Below are 18,780 nucleotides of genomic sequence, written 5' to 3' on the forward strand. Positions count from 1 at the left end.
ATATAATTGGCTGAGTATAATCCTTGTATATTTTATATTGGTATCGGGATCAATACTGGTTCTTTAGTATTATTAATGTTAACTATTTATTATTATTCTTTTAAACCTGTTCATATTTCAACCCAGGGATTTCCTTGTTTTTTCCCTGATTCCCCTTCCCTGGTGAGGAGAGGTCATCAGGTGATAGAATAATTCTCTAAACGACAATAAAATGTTGTGGGTTCTTCAAATCATAACACTCCCAAAACTCTGAATGAAGTTTTTATTTAATTCTTTTTTGTAAATCATAGAATTGTCTAGGTTGGAAAGGACCTTGAAGATCATCGAGTCCAATCATCAACCTAACACTGCTAAAACCACCACTAAACCATGTCCCTGAGTACCACATCTACCCGCCTTCTAAATACCACCAGGGATGACAATTCAATCACTTCTCTGGGCAGCCCGTTCCAATATTTGATAAATCTTTTGGTGAAGAATTTGTTCCTAATATCCAATCTAAACGTCCCCTGGTGCAACCTGAGACCATTTCCTCTTGTATCACTTGTTACTTGGGAGAAGAGACCGATCGCAACCTCACTACAACCTCCTTTGTTGTAGAGTGCAAAATATTGCAAAAATGTTCATGCAACATCATTATGGATCCAGGCAGTAGAAGACATTTTATGTAGCTTTCATTTTAGTTGATAGAATAGTAATTTAAAGGAATCCAATAATTAACTGGTCACTGACAGTAAATTAAAGTCTAAAGTACATTAAATAAGTTTTATTTTCTGCTTATTTTCAAATTACTCCAGGTTCCAATATATAAATTAAGTCAACCTTTGTTATTAGAAACAGAAAATATGAAGGAAACAATGACTAAGCAGTGACATTGGGCTGATATGAATGGACATACTGATTTTCTTTTTTATTGCAGAAACCAATTTTGTAAGCATTATTTCTTTGGAAGAGATTGTCTTAACTAGTTATCAGTTTAAAGATGATACTGCTCCACCTAGGAAAAGCAAAAGCGTCTGTTGGGGAGGAGGAAAATGGAATTGTTTTTGTTCTCAATCTCATTTGAAAGTTATTAATGGTATGCCATTTCTTTCATTGAAGCAGTACAAATTAAAATTGTTTAATTTCCTTTAGAGCAGAACAAATAAGTGCAGGAAGCTGAAATATGTTATGAGCAGAGCACAAAAGATAAATATGTTCATCAAAGAAATGGTGGTCTGAAAAGTTCACATGTAATTCAGGTATCATTTCAGAAACCGCATGTTTCATGTATAAATTCTTTCATCCCATATTTCTGTCTTTCCTTACTCTACCTGTCTGCAGAATCAACATAACTATACTAACCTCACTAACCTGCCTGTTGAGAGGATTAATTACACAACACATGCACACCCTCAGAGTGTTGTAAAGCATTATATCAATATATCAATGCTAATTAAGCCCCATAATACCATGTAAGTTCAACTATTGAATGCACACCTTTAATTCATTACTCAAACAGTTAGTCACACTGGCATTTAAATGATCATAGTTACACTTAAGTTACAACCCAAATTATACAGGAAAATTTCAAAAAGGCGAAAGAACATAAAGCTAAAAAAAATTAAGAGAGAACACTTTCATTTACAACATTCTTTTATGAGAAAAATCCCCAAATTTTCTACAAATATTAACAAGGTAACAAAAGCCACATAATGCTCTAATAAATGATGAGTTAGATGAATGTTTTACCAATTTTGCTGATCAGAGATCCAAGATTTCTGTGCATTACAGGAACTACTTAAGGTTGCTGAATGAGCTAGAAGCAAACAATATGATAGTCGACCTCATTTGTGCTGTTTCAGCAGCCTTAATAGAATAGGATATTTATTTGGATGTGCTCATGAACACTGGAAAGAGAGTCTGTGTTGGATTTACATACATGAGAATGAATACATACAAAATAAACTAAAGAAAGTGATTTTAAGATATCAGAAAAATTGGAATAAAATAAAGATAGTAATTTACATTCTAAAAAGTTGGCAACAATGATCCATTATATGATACAGTATATATTGCTATAAGCTATTATATGTTTTATAGCACTACTAAAAATGCTGCCTCTCTCTTGGCAATTTTTCCCCTTTTTGCTGCTTTGGTCATGGTAGGCTAATAGAGGTAATTTTGTAAGACAAGGCAAACAATTAAAAATCTGTTACATGCTTTGGCAAAGGAGAACACCTGCCTTTGAAACAAGAATCTCTCTTTCTGTTATTTTCAAATCAAAACATTTTTACAAAACACTGTAATATGAAGCAGTTTCATCATAAGATTTGGTGTATACAACAATATTTATACAATCCAAAACTCAGCATTTATTTTGATGAGTGGGTGTGCTATCCAGAAAAAAAAACAAAACAAAACAAAACAAAACATTATTCAAAGATACCATCATTTCAGATAAACTACATCGCCAAGGAAAACACATCACAGCAAATCTACATTTACCATATACATAACAACTGGCATTGCCTAACTGTTGAAACTATATTGCAGCAAATCAGTCTTCTATATCTGTAACCAAGGTCCCCTACAGTATGATATTTTTCTGCCTCTTCTTACAACTACATCTGCCAAGAACCCCAGAAAAAATGGGACATGGCATCCTGAAACTGGCACGCATTTTACCACAGCCTCCTAAAAACCAGTAAAAGATGAGTCATCTGAGAATGACAGCCATGTTCAATAAAACATGTAATAGGTACAGGATTTCACCACTTGTCAGGATCAAGCATTCAACTACATTTTTTATGTGCTTTTCTAAAATTTTGATTGAAGTGTATTGAGGTAGCAGCACAATTTCATCTGCACAGGCCTTACTGCTTCTAGTCTGGACGTAAAATGAATTATCCTTTTAAGGTTCCTAACAGTAACCAAAATAGTTTAATCTTTGGATTATGAGAGTTCTAGCTGACCAAAGCTATCATATGCAAAGGTTATACATGTCCATCAAGCTTTAACTTCATTGCCAAGTTTTTGGTAAAAGACCCATATTTTGCTGTAGCATTACTGAGGTCTACTCTCAATAGGATTGAGAATCTGCAGTCACTTCCTGGAGGAAGCTGGTAGAATCATCAGTGTCACAGCACCTTTCATTATCAAGATGTTTGATTCATGAAATAATTTGATGTTCACTGTGTATTGAGAGCAATTATAAACTATACTACACAGAAGCACTGAAGGTAATGGATTTTTTTATATTGACCTAACATTAGAGTGTTCTCAGATAGCATGCTTTATCTCATTTTTCTTCATTCAAGTCCTTCCCAGGTTTGAAAAAAAAAAAAAAAAAAGTGTTTGGAAAGGAATCGGTTTATCTCAGTATTTTAAAAGCAAAAACATGTACATGGGATAGCCAGCCAGATTTGCCTCCTAAGATTTCCTCCTCAAGAGTCTATCATCACCATTATGACAGACATAAGAAGCTGTGCGGACTTCACTTCTTAGCACAGCTCTACCTGGAGCACTGTGCAGTAAGATTTATTCATGAAATGAAAGCTAAAAGATAGGCCTTCCTTGTACACTGCCTGCATCTTCCTAGACAGCAGAACTGTTTGACAAACGCACATGATCAAAATATATAATACAATTTAGTAATTAGATAACATGCCAAAGGTTTTAATTCACTCTTTAAATTAACTATGCACATTATGTATTTATTTTTTAGAAAAGTATTCAAAGCATCGTAATCTACATGCTAAAACATAACACTAATATTCATTATCAGACAGTGGCAAAAGGCTACACCACAGCAGGACTGTAAAACGTAGTAGAGAAATCACACCATTTTTGGTGATATATGAATAATCAATTAAAGGTTGTTAAATAAACTAATATTTAACAAATTATTCATTCACATATGGCCTGTATCAGATTATTTATTTACACAGCCTTTCCAATACTCTTCCTGAAGCTAAACTCCATATTTATTTGCAATACCGGCCACTTGAAAGCATATTCACAGCACCCTAGACATAGTAATCCTTTGCCTTCCCTTATGTTTCCAAAATGAAGTTTCCTTCATTTTGTTGGATATATTAGATTTTGTCATCTACCCCTTTCTGATTTATCATAACAGAAATCATCTAAAATCAGACAGCAGTGGTTCATAATGAAAAAACAAAATCTAAATGGTAGCTGTCATTGAACCGAATAAAATTTTGAATTATTATTTTGTTCTAGTATTTATTTTATATATGAGAGCATTTATCCTATTTTATTTTATTATTCATTATATTATCTAGTTTTCTTACTATGTCATCACACTACAATGCAAGAGTCTTTAAATATGCAATAAGCAATGCCTATATGTTTTTCCCATGTTTACTTCAAATCCATCATGACATCATGACAACTACTGACAATGTAATGTCTTGTTTTGGTAAGATGATTTTCCTTTTTGTACCTTGGTTTAAAAGATCAACTTAAAAAAATATGCTTTCTAATAAATTCTGAAGATTTTGAAGTCTTTGGCAGCCCAACTCCTATTAATTTTTATATGAGTAACACATGTAGATTTGAAATCAAGTAAAACACTATGAAAATTAGCTTCCCAACTTTCACTGAAAGAACTCTTCAGAGGCTCAACCTGACAATGACTTCAGGAGAACATCATGGATTATTGTTTTCCCCCCTCAGATGTCACGATCATAAACTAGATTGCAAAGACCGCCTTGAGGCCTTGATATCAAAAAGCTCACACTGCTTATGTCAGTTAAGGGAAACAGTTTCACCCTTCTGTGAATCAGTTGCTCTGCTTTTATAGGCCAGTGACACACATGGTAGTTGGAACTTGACAGCAACAATGCAGAAAGCAGCTTAATTCGAATCAAGCAAAATAGTAAGGGGAAAGAGGAAAGCAAGACGGAGCAAGGTGCGTGTTTCTCCTTCACTTATTGCAATAGCTTTACAAGACTGTACAGGGATACATGTTATTTCTTTTTCATGTTCTTCCTGAAACAACTGGAAAAGTTTCTGGGTTGCACCTAAGTTCAGCCAAATGCAAACTTGCCTACTTTTTGCTGTTCCATAGTCCCTCTACTACAGCCCCCTACATGTTTCCTAAAATTACCTTCTTATATTGGTGGCCGCGGGCAAAACCACACACAAAGCAAAAAGCGTAAGCTAGGAGGAAGACAGAGAGACCCTGGATACAGTTGGCAGCTTTGGAATTACAACACTGGGAGGAATTTCTGAACCTCTGTGGAGAAAATTAGGGTTACAGAAAATTTCAGGGCGTATGTCAAGATGTTTAATAGGTGTGACAGCCCATGATACCCTGTCCACATGGCTACAGTAAGTGTGGCACTTTGCAGTTTCACACATAAATAGAAGATATACATACAACTGTATTTCCAGAGTCACAGAAGAAAATACGTTTTGAGGAGGGTAATAGCTATACTCATTATGAAAACAGAGCAAAATATGCTAACAAATAGGAGAGGAAATATCGCTAGATTTTCTTGCAAGAATGGCACTGAAACTAAAGTTTCTGCTCCAACTCAGAATACAAGCTTCATTTGAAAAGGAACTCAGGGGAAAAAAAAAAATAACCTTTCAATCTACCAAACTAATAGTGCTATACTGCACAAAACATGGACTTAGAAAGAGATCTATATGTATATACGTGTAAAAGTATTTTCTTTAATAGATCTGTTGTGGAAATGTAATGCTTTTTTCTAAGGTGTAAGTAATGAAATTTGCTTTGAAAAATTAATTCTAAATAATTTTGTAGAATGGTACTTGCCATTTTTACCTAGAAAAAGACTACAAAATCAATATATTTGATTTTTTTAAGTTTCTAATGTCTTATATTACACTCCATTACAGTACATTTTGACCTTTTTTAAATAATTCCAAATATTGAATCAATTGACAATCATGTAATATTTCACTGTCAACTTATTAAACAACTTTGTCCTTTCTATTTCCAGGAGCTATGTACAATGAATAGTTAATTGATCTACCAGTGCTGTTTTCCACATTAGTATAGAACACTGTAGGATGCATGTAGGTCATTTGTTAGAGGACAGTACCATAACAGAAACTGCACAGCCCTACCCTTTGCAAAATTCTTCTTTATTCTCAAAACCGTCATGGCCTACAAATCTCCTTTCCTGGATATGACACTTTGGAAAGCAAATGAGACAAAGAAGCTAGAGCAGGTTTCCCAGATCATGTCTGTTTCGGTTTGAGTATCTCAGAGATGGAGCCTCCACAGGCTCTCTGGGCAACATTTTGCAGTGTTTGATCAACCTCACAGAAGAAATAAATAAATAATCAAAAAAGCTTTTTCTTACGTTTAAATGGAATTTTCTGTATTTCACTTTGTGTCTGTTGCTTCTCATCCTGCTTGTAGCCACCACTGGCAAGAGTCCGGCTACATCATCTTTACCCCTCCCCAGAAGAGAATTTATACACCTCAGTAAAATTCCCCTGAGCCTTCTCTTCTCCAGGTTGAACAATCCCAGATCTCTGTCTGTCTCTCTTCAGGTCAAATGTGCCAAGCCCTTAACCATCTCTGTGGTCCTTTGCTGGACTCACTTCAGTATATCCACGTCTCTGTCTTGCACTGGGGAGCCCAGAACTGGACACACCATTTCAGGTGTGGTCTCACCAGTGCTGAGCAAAAGTGAGCAATCATCTCCCTTAACCTGCTGGCAGCACTCTGCATAATGGTCGTCTTTGCCGCAAGGGCATATTGCTGACCCATGGTCAACAAGTTGTCCACTAGAATCCCCGGGTTCTTCTCTGCAGAGCTGCCTTCTAGCTGGTCAGACTCATCTGTTACTGGTGCCTGGGATTATTCATTCCCAGGTGCGAGACTTCAGATTTCTCTTCGTTGAGCTCTATGAGATTTCTGTTTGCCTGTTTCTCCATCCTGTCAAGATCCCTTTGAATGGCAGCCCAAACATCTGGTATATCAGCCAGTCCTCCGAGTTTTGTATTACCTGGTAACTTGCTAAGCACGCACTCTCTTGTCCCAGTCATTAATGAAAACGTTAAACAGTACTGGGCCCAGTAACAACCCCTTTTGTACTTTAACAGTGGTGGGCCTCAGCATCTGAGTATCTTTTCCAGATTTTAACCTCCAGTTCAACAGAAGGCTGGAAGAGCCAACATGGAGTCGCTAAAGGTGAATCTTGCCTGACTGATCTGATTGCCTTATGTGAAGATATTACTGTCTTAGAGGACTAGAGGAGAGCAGGGGATGTTGTGTACTGTGACTGTACATGTTGCCCAGAGAGGTTGTTGAGGCCCCATCCCTGGAGGTGTTCAAGGCCAGGCTGGACGTGGCCTTGGGCAACCTGGTCTAGTCAGAGGTGTCCCTGCCCATGGCAGGGAGGTTGGAACTCAAAGATCTTCAAGGTCCTTTCCAACCTAAACCATTCTATGATTCTATGATTCTATGACTTCAGAGAGGCCTTTGACAAGGCTCTCCATAGTAGTCTTGTAAAAGGTCCAGTGGAGCATGAAATGGATAATCGGCCTGTAAGGCAGGAGGAAAATTGGCTGGACTGTAAAGCTCAGAGTGTTGTGACCACCAGTAAAGAGCTTAAGTGGCAGTTGGTTGATTGCCGATTCCCCAAGGATTCATAATGGAGCTGATACTCTTTAACACCTTTTATTGCAATGGGAGATGGAATGAACCCTCCTTGACTTCAGGATGACACCAAACCAGGGGGCAGTCCATACATTGAAGGGCAGAACTACTATTCTCCAGGCTGTTGAGATCCCTTTGAAACATTGTAACACAAATATCATGAAATACCACAAAGGCAATTGCAAAGTTTTGCCCCCAGGACAGCATAACACCATGCAACCGTACAGAGCGGCACCAGCTGGCTGGGAAGCAGTCTGGCAGGAGGGGCCCTGGCAGCAATGTGCTCTGGTGGCAAAGACAACCAACTGCACCCCAAACTTCAGAAGCGTAAAAGAGCAGCCAGCAGACCAAGGGAAATTATTCTTCCCCTCTATATTCTGCCTGTGAGTCTGGAGTTCTGTGTCACATCTGGGGCTTTACAGTACAAGGAGAACATTAACAAACCAGGTTTAGCGGAGGGCCACCACAATGGTCAGGGTCCCGGGCACTTGTCCTGTGATGGGAGGCTGAGGGAGCTGGGCTTGTTCAGCCTGGAGAAAAGACTGCTTTGGAAAGAGGGAATCTTAATACTGTCTCCAAATACCTAATGGGAAAGAGTCCAGAGGACTTTTCTTAAAAGCCCACTGTGACAACATGGGATGCAATGGATGCAAGTTGCAACAAAGGAAATTGCATTTAGAACTTAGTATGTTTGGGTTTTTTTTTTTCCAACTTGAGAGCAGCCAAGGATTGAAGTAAGCTGCCCAGAGAGATTGTGAAATATGTCCTTGGAAATATCCAAATCATGACAGGACAAGGCTCTATGCAATCTCATCTAACCTGGCTGTTCTTTGGGGGGTTGAGTGGGTGTTAATCAAAGAAACACCAGAGACCCTTCCCAATTTAAATCAGTCTATGCTGCTATCTTCAAGAAGTTTGCTGACAAACAAGCACCTTTAGAATCACTGTCAGCTAGCACTAGTTAATCTGATCATAACTTTTTCCCTAATTTTTATAAACCTGAGCGTCAAGTTTACTCTTGACTTTGATTATGCTTCTGGAGCACAGATTATGCAAGCACAGACAAAATGGTAATATCTAATGTAATATCGAGTATTGGTCCACAGTTAGGGCCCTGGGTTCTGTAGAAATAATAAAAATAAAATAATTTTATTTTTAATTTCTGATATTTAAAAAGCCGCCAGTATAATAAAGATAATGTGAAATCACATAGTAAGAAAAATAATAGCTAAAAGAAATGGCTCCCACAGGAAGTGTAATCCAACAATTACTCTCCATTGGTACTATCACTACATTAATTTTTACTCTATATAATAGTTTTGTTATGATATTTAATAAAAGCTTCTGCGAACACTCTATTTTTAGTCTATTTATTTTAGCTTATATATATTGTATGTACAGACACACATATGCACATTAGATCAAAACAGGAAATCTTCAATTTTAATGCCTCTAGTTTTAGGTTTTTTCTTAATAAAAGATCACAGGACTTCTTCAAAACCTCTTCCAGAAGCTGGTATGTCAAAATGCAAATCTCACCCAAGACATCGATCTAAGCTGACAATTTATCTATTTGTGTGATTTAAAAAAAAAAAAAAAAAGAGAGAGAGAAAGAGAAATATGGATAGAATTTTCACATTTATTCCTCCCAAAATGAAATGAGGAATTTTTTCCCAACCTCCAAGTTACATATATGCACATATACACACCCACACAGACACACAACTAATCTTGAAAGCTTTAGTCTGTGAGCTATCTAACATCGGATGTTTACATCCTTCTTAAAAATTATTTAATCAAAAATTAATCGATTTCATTTGGTTTACTCTAGGGGAAGGAAGAATTCACTCACAGAAATCAAACCATACAAAGTGCAAGTTCATGGAGCATCTGATAATTACACCATATTTACACCTCAAGGTGCCAAATGCAGCATTCAAGAACCTACATGGCATAGAAACATACATACTGAAGCACAAAACATGACCCATTATTTATCTGTTGGCAACTTTTTTATTCAGACTGTCTTTGTTGAGCCTACTTGGAATTTTTTTTCTTAAAAAACACAACCAACCAACCAAAAAAACCACAGCCTTATTTATTGGCGTACAGAAATAATGTTATTATGTTTATGATTGTTAGCTGAGCAAGTAGAAACCTGTATTTTCATAGAATCCAAGGATAAGAGGAAATCTGTTCCCTGTTACATGTCCGTTTCTGTATTTGTGCACTCATAAATCACTGCAATATTTTCTAGATAAGATACTTGGATTATATCACTTTTGAAAGCTACAGCTTTCTTGTTTTACAAGCATTTACCCAACTGTGTCTGTCCATCTCTAAGGATGTGCAAAATTATATTGGATTGCACAGCTATGAAAATCATTTGGGAGTATGCAGCAACTTTAAAACTCTAATACATCTTCCACATTGAGATTGATATTTTAATTTTCTTGTGCAGGTAATAAGAAAAGATTGATGGATTTTATTTTTAGTGTGTTTACTTTTATTATAAAGTATGTAATAAATGTCTTGCCGTTGGTTGTAAGACCATAAAAGTCAATATTGTACAAACAATTCCAGTGCAAAGGCACTCTGAAGTTAAAGCTAAAACTTTCTATTTCCTCATACTTATTTTGCCTCAGATGTACGCTTTCCTAGATTAGCTGAGATCAGTGAGCAATATTTCTAGATTTTAGTTCTCTTTTCTTGAAACAGGAGAAGAATGAGTGGAGCATGACAGTCCAGGACGAGGCTATAAAAAGCATCTGAGGCTGTGCAAAATTTATAAATGGAAACTTTGGCAGCTACCAGAGATCAAAAGTCATTAGTCATATTCTTAAAATGATCAAAAACACGCTTTTCCACCTCCTCCAAAAAGTTCAGCATATTCTATGGTCTGTCTTCCAGGTTTTCAGTACAATCATTACAAGTATGTGCAGTATCTGCCCTTCTCCTTCTGAGAAAAATCATGATGACCTTTTGGCAATGAAGGAACTCCTGTTTTCTCAACTATCCTTCCTCAGTGGTACTTCCAAACTGTCAACATAAAGAATGTAATTGGAAGACTACCTCTAGCTCACCACCTCATGTATGATAACAAATAAAACCAAGCAAGTACCTTTTTAACCAGACCACTTTTGAGAATCCCATTAGACAAAAGACCTTCACTCAACTCATAAAAATCAAATCCATCCTGTGCTTGAAAGCCCACAGGATATGAAGGTAAAAAAACCAATATCTCTGTGTGTTAAACAAGGTACTTATCAAACAGAAAGATAAGTACAAGAAACTGCCAAGACCGTATCTGGAGGCCTGCATACAAATCTGATTACCTGTGTTCAAATAAGAGTAATTCAATCTGAAGCAAATGCAGAGCAGGGCTACTAAAGTGATCAAGGGACTGGAGAGCTTTTAAGAGGATATTGGAAGATTTTTACAGCTTTAATCTGAGAAATGAAGATTAAAAAGCAGTCACTATGAAGCCACTGGAAGGCAAACACCAGGTCATAAGAAATATTATACAAGCTGAAGGCAGGGTTGCGACAGAAATGAAAGCGCGTGAACGAATCACAATTACAAGCAGGTTGAAAAAGAGCATCATTCCAAGCAAAACGTGAAACTATGGGACAGTTTCCAAACAGTCACATAGAGAGAGGAGACTGGGGGAAATAGGACTAGTCTGAAGGTGACCTTAATTTACAAAACAATTCTAAATAAAAATAACTCCCTGTGTCTTAAGGAGTCTAACCATGGACTGCAGATGCTTCCTCATCTGTCTGACGTAACTGAAGACATAAGGTCTAAGAGACCCACTTGCACACCTCCTGTCCTGTCAACTTGCCAACACACAGACATTTGGGTCTGACATTTCTTTTCATTGACACACTTAAAATTGATTTTGACAGAGAACGCAAAAGTTAATTGTCTTCTGATTTTATGTGGAAAAGCACACTTCCTTCAAGATGGAAGACAAACGTATCAAGATACTATTATCTTATACTCATACAGTTAAACAAAATATATTGCACTATCAAGATTTTTATATTCTTGTTAAAATTAAAAAAGCAGTGGGGCATGAAAAGGTTTACATATCTTACCCAAGTATAAATAAATTTTATACATCTAGTAATCTGAAGCCTATTTTTTCCCAATACTACTTTTTTCCTGGAAACCCCTCGAAACAAGAATCTCTCTGACCAATATTGAGAATTATCTTACTAAGGCAAGAGAACAAGCTTACACTTAATGGCAGCAGGACACCAGAATACATACTATAACTGTACAGATGAATTCTGAAAAAAACTGTTTGAGACAGATTTCACAAATAGATATTCTCTCTATTGCTCCCAACATTCTCTGCAATGATTGTTGCTACTAAATTAAATTGTATTTTGAACTCCTAAGACTTGCTATACTAGGTAAGGACAATAATTTTAACAGAATAAGGCATGAACTTACCCTTCTTTAAGTTATAAAGTTGTAATCATGTACCAAATATCCTATGTGAACTTGAAATTATGTTTATTAAATATAATAAAAATGCTTTGTGTTTCAGCAAAATACATTCAAGAAGAAAGATTCTTTAACTCTGAACAGATAAAGCTTAACAAAAAATCCCCAATGCCACATATTATTTGATAAATACAAACTGTAGAATGCCTTCTATGTACCACTTTTCTATTCTCAAGGCTAAGTACTTACAGGTCAGGGAATACCTTATGCTACTGAGAGACAAGAAAGGAAGTAACAGCAGATTAAATTCGGAAAAAATCAGCTTCAGTAATAGATAACGCTACTGTTTATTTAACAGAAACTTGTCTTCAGCTATCACCAGCTTGCCATCATATCTGCAGCTCGTTATTACTAAATAAGGCAGTATTCCTTCAAAAAACACTTGTTTCCTTTTTCGTTTTTCTTTCTTTCATATACACCGATTTACTGGTTTTTGAGGTTACAGATAAGCCCCAAGAACAAATTGCCCCAGCACTAGGAGTGCTATCTGGGAGTCCTGATGGACAACAGGATAACCACAAGCCAGCAATGTGCCCTGGCGGTCAAGAAGGCCAATGGCATCCTGGGGTGCATCAAGAAGAATGTGGCCAGCAGGTCGAGGGAGGGCATCCTTCCCCTCTCCTCTGCCCCAGTGAGGCCACATCTGGAGTACTGCGTCCAGTTCTGGGCTCCCCAGTTCAAGATCCCCAGGGATCTGCTGGAGAGGGTCCAGCAAAGGGCTACAAAGATGATTAGGGGGATTAGAACATCTCTCATATGAGGAAAGGTTGAGGGACTTGGGTCTCTTTAGTCTAGAGAAAAGAAGACTGAGGGGGGATCTTATTAATGCTCACAAATACTTAAAGGGAGGGTGCCAGGGGTACGAGACCAGTCTTTTTTTCGGTGCTGCCCAGTGATAGGATAAGAGGTAATGGGCACAAGTTGGAACATAGGAAGTTCCATCTTAACATGAGAAGGAACTTCTTTACTTTGAGAGTAGTGGAGCACTGGAATGGGCTTCCTGGAGAGGTTGTGGAGTCTCCCACTCTGGAGACATTCAAAACCCTCCTGGATGCCATCCTGTGCAACCTGTTGTAGGTGACCCTGCTCTGGCGGTGGGGTTTGAGTAGATGATCTCCAGAGGTCCCTTCCAACCCTGAACACTCTGTGATTCTGTGATTCTGTGATTCTGCTCTGCTTCAGGTACTCCCCCACTTCTGCCACTATGGTGGCTTTTAGCAAAGCTGGACTGTAGGGTCTCACTAACTTTCCACAATTCTCTTGCCCTTAATGCTTTGATAAGTGCGACTCCATTGCCATCCGAGTCTTCAAACTTCATCTTGCTTACAGATAAACATGAGACAAATTTTTAACAGGAACTCAGTATGACATACAAGCCTCTTGTCTACACTTGTAACTGAAAATAGAAGGAATTAGAGCTTGTGCTTAGGTCCTGAAGAGAAGAGGCACTGCAAAAGTCATAGCTATGTAACTAATTTTTTCTTCTCAGCTTTTATATGTATGGTAGCTGGAAAAAAGGTTCTTTCCTGTCCTGTTCCCTGTTCAACACTAAGAATTGTCTTGGACACAGGTCAAAACCATGCCAGGAGCACATATGGTTAAAAACCATGGATGATAGCATTGCAGTTCTCAATCCCCTGCAGTCTTTGTCCTTCAAGTTTCCTGCAGGAACAGTGAGGGTTTTTTTCCTCTCCCAATTCAATACTTAATTTTGTTGCTGTTGTTAGAAGTGCTTGTGATAACAGAAATGTAGTAGTGCCTTTTTCAATTTTTCCTCCATTTGTTCTTAAAAATGGCATCAGAAAGTTATTTGAGTTGTGAAGGCTTTTGTCTGGTTGGCATTTCCAGGCTCATACGTCAACAAGGGTGTCAAATAACTTACTTCCTGCTTCGGTAATATGGAAAAACAGCAGTATAAAGGCAGGAGAAGAGCCTACTATCTCAAAAACTTTAGCTATAGGAGATTCATATTTAGCGTGCTACCTGGGAAGTCCTCAGGTAATATACATTTCAATGTGCAGTGTTTCATGGACCTCAATGAAGCAGAGAAGTATTTTGCACTCCACAGACATACTCTGTGAAAGTTGACATAACTTTGATAAAAATATCGATTTTAATGTGAGTTTAGTGAGGTAAGAGTTTATAAGCTTTCATGAAGAAAGGATTTCCAAATTAATTGTTTTCATACATCGGTGTCTCATAACATGTAACACAGATTTTCTATTTTATCAGCCAAGGTGAGGCAGATGGAGTGCTCTTTAAAACAGAAAATTCTGCCACCAAACCTTTGTTTACAACACAATAATATGAATTTCTGCTGCTTTTTTTCAGTTGCTTATTTCAGTGCTGCCTTGTGTTGTCGTCTTGATTCTTACAGTGGTTTACACAGCCGATCTATGAAGAAGTGCAGACAACTGTTCTGGCTTTGAAAGCAAAAAAAATTCCTCATACACACGTGTAAATGCATGTTTGGCAGGATGTTTAAGCTGGAGCGCTTAACAATCCAGCTTGAGGGGAAAAAATATATAGATGACTCTGCAGCTGAGATGTTGGTTAGCTGCAGTGTGGGAGTAAGTATGAAGAACAGCAAGAAGAAAACAAGTTCAGATACCAAAATGAACCACATTATGAAACCATGATCTAAAGTTTCTTAATGACACCTGCTTCCTATAAGGTAACTTCTTTGCACAGTAGTTAGAATAAATATCTGGTAAAAGAACTCTTGCACAAACAGGAGGAGAAAAGTATAAGGAAAGAATAGCATAATCCTACATATGAAATTTGATATAATGTTATTTGTGGCATCCTAATTAATCAGAAAATGCAAATTTTAGGGGCTAAATAAACACTCGCTTAATTATTATTTTTTTCTGAACTTTTTCTCAGTAAAATGCAGTGGCATCTTCAGAACTTCTGGAATCTCAGTCATGTTAATATTTTTTAGCTGACAAAATGTGCTATTTCTAGAAAAAAGACCTGTGGCCCATCATCCAAATCCATCCTTAAGTGTTTCTTTGTTGTTTTTCTTTTGTTTTGTTTCTTTTATTAGTCAGTTTTGACATGAAAAACCTTAAAAGCTCCTTCAAAAGCCCTTAAGATTGAATTATGCCAAGCTGATATCCCTGTACTTTCATCACATGTGAATACTCTGCTAAAAATCCTGCTGTACTGATGGGATAAGGAAGCAGGGGTCTTGGGAAAAAAGTGACTTAAATCCACCGCAAACCTAAATTAAAACACTGTTGTGCTTCTTAGAAATGCTTTGTTTTGTTTCCTTGCTATATTAAAAGAAGATCAGTGACAAAGTTGCAAGATATCCCTTTAATTAAATACACAAATCAGAAAAAGGAAACAAGACGATTAAACCCCAAATGTCAGAGCTTTTGAAAATAAAAATTCCTGAGATCACTCTGGAGGAGAAAGATTATTATTTACACACAGCTATTATTTTATACGTGCCACAGAAACCAAGCAAATATGTGCATGCATATGTGAGGACAAACAGTTACTTGAAAAGAGAGGTGAGAGCCTTTTATTATATTAACTTTGAGGCAGCATAGAAATGATTCAAACCCAAGTTAGGGGGCATCCCCATCATTCAATGGAGTAGGGTGTGAAGAGTTTCAAACACACTTGTGCTGTCACAAAATAGAGTGAGTATGGAGAGAATAGTTGAAGTCCAGAAGGCACCACAGCCAAATAAGTACAGCGCTTCACCCTAGCAAATAACCCAGCTCAGCCTTTTCTATACTTACATCCCCACTCCCAGTGCTGTAAGTGGCTGACAGCAGTCAGCCCGTACAGTTCAGCACCCTACTGCACACAGCAGTGCAAACCTGGCTCTGAACTTCAGTTCCCAGGCAAGCTAACTGCTTGTGCAGATCTCTCGTTTTAAAATGTAGCCATGCAGCTAAGGATAGGCAGTAGTTTTGTTCAATTTCACGCTTCTACAAAAAAAAAGCTGAAAGAATAAGTAAAAACCACAACTAGAGTCATACTGGGTTCAATCTTGTGATGAAGACCTGTGGTTGTTCCCGGAAGAACAATGAGACAGAGAGTGAAACCCATAAATGTTGTTTACTAAGTAATAAAGTTGTAAGGAACTGGAGAGCAGCAACAACTGAGAGTGGATAAATTTCTCAAGACTGTTCTTCTGAAACATTTCATGGAAAAATCCCTTGAAGTTTCTGAATCACTTTGGTTCTCAGACTTGAATTTGATTTGCGTTAGATCTCAAGGATTCTTAATGAGTGAAGATTTCCTATCCTGTAGTTAAAAATCACAAGTTTCCTTCTTTTTCTTAAAACTTATCCTCAAACTTATTTTGCACATCTGGCATTTCAGAGTCCACCCAAACAAAATCCTCCACCCCACTGAATTCTGTATTGGCCCAATTTATGGTTCATACGTTCAGTAATGGTCTAACCAAAACTTACTCTATAGAGGACTAATTCTCAGGACCATTTGGATCTAGAGGTAACACTAGATTCTCATCTAGCTCTTCTTATGAGATGGTGGCTATAACTGACACTTGCAGACAGACACTACTAAACAATTTCCATGTGTTCTCCACTTCTGTAATTCTTTTGGGACTCTGACACCATCAATGTGGTAAAAAAATAAAACAAAAATAAAATAAAAGAAGAAACCCACTAGTTCTTTGTAATGTTTTTATGTAATATGACATTCTGTCCACTTTGGTTGCAGTTGTCTATTTTAACCCTAAGCTTAGAACAGCATATGGAACACCAGAAGGTATTTTCTTCCTCCTCAGTTTTATCACAATCTTGACAGACAAATTAGTATCGTGGCTATTTGAACAATGAAGCCATCTGGGAGGCTGATGCCATATCAAAGGAAAAGTTTACTTTACTACAATACTTGTTCAATGTGCAGCTAAAGGAGATTGTCTGCTATTATTTGTCTAAAAGATTATTTACTGGAAGCAAAGGAAAAGAGTTTAATACTGAAATTGTCCCAGAATTCATTAATTCAATGTTTGTTTCTGTGCTACAAGTGTTCAAGGGGGTAAGGGTGATCTCCAAATCTGAAAAAAAACAACCCAAATCTCTTCTACTCGAAACCCCAGAAGATTGTGTGTTTCACTGGGCACCGTGCTGCACTTCCAGAGACTTTACATACATGTGAGTCACTAGATCAGGATAAGGAGACATGCTGACTACACTATACACTAAAACTGAACGGAACTGAAGCCATCTGGCACATTATTATTACACTTTCTGAGCCTGCAAAACAGGATGGCTGCATCCAGATTGCCTGTTTGGAACAGTCAACAGGCTTTACCAACTTCTGAGTCATTCCCATGAATCATTCGGGAAAGTGTCACTTGGCCCAAACAAAACCCATGCTGCAATCCATCTAAGAACAGTATAGATGGCTGTTAGTGCTCCTGCCCACGTCCTGACAAGGGTTAATATCCTGGTGTAGATGAAGATACTAGGACAGTATTGATCACTCACTCATCCCAGTCAAGAAAGAGAAAGAACATCAGCAACCACCATTGTAGATGGACACTAAACTTTTGGACGACTATGTGATCACTGTCCTATCCCTTTGCTGTCCCTCAGAGAGCACTTCACGCCTGTTTTGCTTTTGAATAATGATATGATACACCCCACAGTAAATAGAAAGAAGGACCAGGAAGATCAGCTTTCCCTTTACAATAATTATTTCAGTGGAGAAATCATGAACTTATTTCTGCTGCCACCTCTGATGGAATGGGACAACCTTCTCACATACGACTGAGGAGTTTTGAGGGTTTGTTTTCAACAATTAAAAATCCTCATCTGCGTGGATATACAAACAAAGACAATTAAAAATCGGTTAAAAGTACAACGCCACGGGATATGAAACAGTGAAGCAAGGATAAAATTTGCACTGTACTGATAGCAAGGATCATATCTACACAAATTCAAGAGACTTACATAGATCAAATAGGCTTTTTTCCCCAATGCTTTCATACAACTCTGTTGCCTGGAGATTTTAGCCTGTTGAACAGCCTACGGCCTTGTATGAGTTTCTGAAGTTTGAAAGAACCAGTTTTCACTGCACTGTCCCTCTAAAGCACAGCCTGGCACATCAATTTGCTTCACGTAAACCCTGGGAGAGAAAGTGATTTAATGTATCTGTCTGTTAATACTAACCTATTAAATTTTCTCCCCAAAAAGCAGTTCTGTAATCTGCCAGCTGTTAAATGACAGAGAAGTGAAAGCTTTATGTTCATTCAGTAATCACAGCAGCTCTTTTTTGTTAAACCAGTTTTCCATTTATAAAGAGCTTGCCAAGGTGAGGGGTAACATCTCAAGAGACAAACACAATCTGCCTTCATCATTCACCCACATTTTTAACGTGGTTCCAAGGCTGGCTGTGATATACCTCCCAACGATATAAGAAGTCTTTATGAAACCAACGAAAATACTTCAATTTATTAAGTGCCACTCCAATATCTCCAATGTGTGGCATTTACAGGTATTAGAGATCTTCATGGTTTCTGACAGTTGGAAAAATAAGTTGAGAGTTTGTTGGAACTTATTTCAGATGCTGAATGCTGAAGCAATAAAGGTATACTAATAACACTGTAGGAATTACTACACATTGAATCT

At 37.5% G+C, this 18,780-nt stretch overlaps 1 protein-coding gene across 1 annotated transcript in view; it reads right to left on the reverse strand.

Annotated features, from left to right (window-relative positions):
• CSMD1 (CUB and Sushi multiple domains 1) overlaps positions 1-18,780 on the reverse strand; it is a 1,016,474-nt gene that overhangs the window by 662,259 nt on the left and 335,435 nt on the right. The window lies entirely within an intron of this gene.

The sequence above is a fragment of the Charadrius vociferus genome, unplaced genomic scaffold (genome assembly GCF_000708025.1).
Source record: "Charadrius vociferus isolate BGI_N301 unplaced genomic scaffold, ASM70802v2 scaffold345, whole genome shotgun sequence".
NCBI lineage: Eukaryota > Metazoa > Chordata > Aves > Charadriiformes > Charadriidae > Charadrius > Charadrius vociferus.